Source organism: Venturia canescens, chromosome 8, assembly GCF_019457755.1.
Source record: "Venturia canescens isolate UGA chromosome 8, ASM1945775v1, whole genome shotgun sequence".
NCBI classification, from domain to species: Eukaryota; Metazoa; Arthropoda; class Insecta; order Hymenoptera; family Ichneumonidae; genus Venturia; species Venturia canescens.
The window spans coordinates 17,208,747-17,212,780 of NC_057428.1; the positions used below are offsets into that span (position 1 = coordinate 17,208,747).

The window sequence follows — 4,034 nt, forward strand, 5'->3', positions numbered from 1 at the left end:
TCAGAAAGTCGCGGACACAAAAAGCAGCTCGAAATTTCGGAGAACATTATAACCGCGATAGTTAATCGTTACGTGCAAGCTCTTTCGGCAAAATGAACCGCCCTGAGCAAAAACTCCCGTAAGATAATTAGCTCGGAGAGGAAGAAAGATAAAGATGAAGAAAGAACGAATGTGTGAGGAACCCGAAAGAGAGCAACGCGAAAGAGGAAGAGCATAAGATGGGAGAGAGGTAACTCACAATTATTGCAAAATTATCGAGCCTTACGAGGGGCTTCGGTGATTTTTAATTCCACGTCGAACATCGAGGCCCGTCACGGGGAATTACATCCTTTACTGCGAATCGCCTTAATTTTCGTACCGTTCGATCTTCTCACGGTCCAGTCCAGTCGAACTTGAACTCGCACGTTTGCTGGGGACGCGCGGTGGCGGCTCGACGCGCTCATAAAAACTCTCAAATTTATTTCCAAAACGTGTATAATGCGAAGCCACAAGGACCACTCGTCGTTTCAATCCGTTGATGTGGTATTCATAAATAGCGAAACGATGAAAAACTACAAATTGTATAGATTTCCCGTAGCTCATTAATGGGCTTGATTTTCCTCGTTGCTCTTCCTCCCCCCGCTCTCTCCGCTGTAATGAACAACAATAAACGTTCGGATCTTATCGCGCGTTCATCAATGAGCGAGAGACACCGCAAACGTTCGCGGCGTTAATTGCCAGCGCGCGGCAATTAAGCCTCTCCGTAATTTAACGCTTCACTAATATATCTTCGCAATCCATAGACATATTAATACCACGATAGAATAAAGCTATAATAAGTTGATTATTTGTTAGAACAAGTGCGTCACGAACGAACGGAATGTTTTCATCGTACGAAACAGTTGGGATATTATATTTGTAAAGAGCTACGATTCCTTTTTAATTTCAGTTGACGCATGCTCCGTTTCGGAATTTCGGGCTGCGTAGACGAAAATTATTTTCGTAGTTTTATTGCTTCGGCGTGAGGTATATACAAATGAAAGAATCGAGCGAAAATTACGAGCAGAATCAAACCACGGTTTGTGTCAAATACAGGTGCTAGAGTTCGAATAACTTTGGATGAATAATTTTTTTTTTCTTTTTTTTTTTTTTTTATTTTTCGAAGTATATCGTGAGTCATTAAGTTTTTCGTGTCGTTTGAATCTCTACGATAAACGGATGGAATGTATTGATATTTTTTCGCGTTACAAAAATTCCGGAGCGTTACACGCTGGATTCCACGTTGTGCGATATACTCGATCTGTACTCACACACAAATATATTTATATATACAACCGTCTGGGAGCCACGGTTGGATAATTCTCGACGATATAGAGAATCTGATCGGCAAAACAGAGTCTCGAGTTGGGAGATTTTCTGACGCAGTGTATTCGTCACGAATCTGACGGTGTTTACGGGATCACTTTTTCTCTCTGTTTCGCTCTCTTTCCCTCTCCGTTTTCCCGCATGCTTGTCTCTACTCTTTGTACCTTTTTTCAACATCTTTTCTCTCGCTCTCTCTCGATCGCGGGATACTGAAGGAATACAATTGGAACGATAGGCCTCGAATCTTTCTTTCCCCCGTGGCTCTCTCCGTATCTCACTATTGCAATGTGCCGGTCGAACGCCTCCGCAAAACACTCTCTCGAGATCGAGGCACTCCCTCCCCTTGCTGATGCCTTCACGCTGAACCTCTCTCCGGTATTTTGTCCACGATCGTTTACCAGCTATTTGACGCTGGATTATTAACGATCCTCTGAGTTAATCGAATATTCGTGGGGATTCGTATTATTTAAATTATAAAAACTCAAATTCAAGACTCAAATTTCAAAGAATTCAATCAACGAATCGCCAACAATTGGATCTTCGAACGTTCTATGTCGCGTTTGAAAGTCAACAGAAATGTCAAATTCTATTCAAAACTTGGGAAGAGGAGGGTGAGAACGAGAGCGGGGACAGGGATGCTGGACGACACGTGACGTTCTCGTCGTCTCGTGGTCGGACCTCGTGGCTTTTCCGCGAGTACTTACTGACAGGTCAAACCGATCCGAAATTCTTTTTTGTCCAAACAGAAAATTTCTTTCCCATTTTCATCGATCGAACCCACAAAAAACATCATTTTTATCATAAGATCGTTCGATGGAACATTTTCTTTTCATTACGAACCTTGTTTGAAATAATATTTCAGTCGCTTCTCAGTTCAAGTGACGCAAATGTTGTCCTTGTTTTGGAGAAGAAAAAAAATTAAACCAACATCATCTAAAATACTGAAGCGTATAAACTCCGCTTCACGCGTAGGGACGCTTCGCTGTTAAAAATGAAGCGACTTAAACTGGTTATCCACACTTGTCGATTATTTACACAGACGTAGTTTCGAACTTCATTTATGTTCTATCGATGGAGTTCAAATGAGTGTTCCAATGTCAAGCGAAGTATCACCAATCAACAATAATTTTGCTTATCTTATTAATTAAATAAAAACGATCGTGAGCGCAATCGTATACGTTTTTATTCCGAAGGTTTCATCGTCGTTGAAAACCATACACAATTGCACACGATACGAAGGTATAACGAAAAAGCGTAAAACGTAGAAGAACCGAACTGAATAATTAATTCACCATTTTCGCCTTCCTTCGCCGCGGCCCTTGCTCCAAATGCGATCTCTCGCAGTTTCCAATTCACGCAAATTCATCATCGTTTCGCGTTCGGTTCTCCGATTATATTCGATATTCTATTGCTCGTTGAGTGATTTTCTCACTTAGTATCATCGCGTTTCCCCGTCGTTTTTTCAAAGCCACTAGAAACGGGGATATATTAGCGTTTCTTTTATATCTTTATTATTTTTTTTAGCACACACGAACACTTACACAACGAAGAGCGTTAAAAGTGCACAGTAAATCCAATTTCCATTCGCATCGGTGTATTCTTTCGACGTAGGACCGATTGAACTTTTGTATCACGCGCTTCATGACCAGTCACGCACGGCTCATTCTCCCTCATCGGCGACTCCTGTCTGCGACCTGCCAAAACCGTAATTCTCAATATTTTTCCACAATTCCTCAACCAATTCCAATTACAGTTACGTTAAAGCTTTTTAGCCTTCATTCCTTTCCTCGAAAGTCCATGCATGTCGATATTTACGAGTGGCGCATGTGTGTACGCTCGCATTGGCGTTCCGACGATGATGGACTCTTTTGTGGAGGAGTGTTACCTCGCGGCTGACCGCCACTTCCGGTTTCCGTTAAAACAGTCTCTCTGTCGATCCTTTTTCTTCCAGATTGTCAGATTACTTTTTAATGCTTCGTTTGTTGTTGTTGTTGTCGTTTTGTTTTAATTTTAGTCACCCACTTTCGATGCACCCGAAAATTTTAGGTCACCCAACTCCCTCGTTTCGTTGGCTGGATCACTCGTTGTTTTTTTTACTATCCCGTTTCGTCTCGTCGTTTACTCGGCTGCGACTGCCAGGGCGTTACAATCGTTGGAAAATTTCTTCTAATTTACGTTTCGTCGGCCAAGTTTTTCACGAATTTCGCTAGATTTAAAAAGCCCTGTTGACACGCGCGCGTAACGCGTGTATTTCTATGTTTATACGGATCGAGCGTGGAAAACCGCGTGCTTGAGATTCGCAATGGAGCGTGCGCCTCGTCCAGCGTCCGACACGATACTACTACCTCACTCCCCTTCTCGCTCGCTCCTTCTCTCCCGCTATCACTCTCTCGCTCCCACCTTATCCCACCCCCACCTTGCCAACTTCTTTCGCTGTTCTCGTTATACTCGTGTATGACTGCGTCGGTGTATATATTTATACACCAACATCCATGCCACGATACGATTTTTTCTCTCTCTCTCTCGGTGCTCGCTCGTCATCTTCTTTTCGATTCCGCTCCGTCCATTTCTCGTGGCTCTCAGCGTTCTCGCACATTTCTCCGCTCCTTTTCTTTCTGTATTCTCAATTTTTCTTTGCCCTGCTCTAGTTCTCGTTTTCTTCATTTCGAGCGAAGAACGCTGTCGCCATC

At 42.9% G+C, this 4,034-nt stretch overlaps 1 long non-coding RNA gene across 1 annotated transcript; it reads right to left on the reverse strand.

Annotated features, from left to right (window-relative positions):
* Positions 1–2,211: 2,211 nt before the first annotated feature.
* Positions 2,212–3,658, reverse strand: LOC122414607 (uncharacterized). Its single transcript, XR_006261790.1, has 3 exons — positions 3,160–3,658; positions 2,886–3,038; positions 2,212–2,815 (listed from the first exon to the last, which is right to left on the reverse strand). It is a non-coding gene; the product is annotated as an uncharacterized lncRNA (long non-coding RNA).
* Positions 3,659–4,034: the final 376 nt, after the last annotated feature.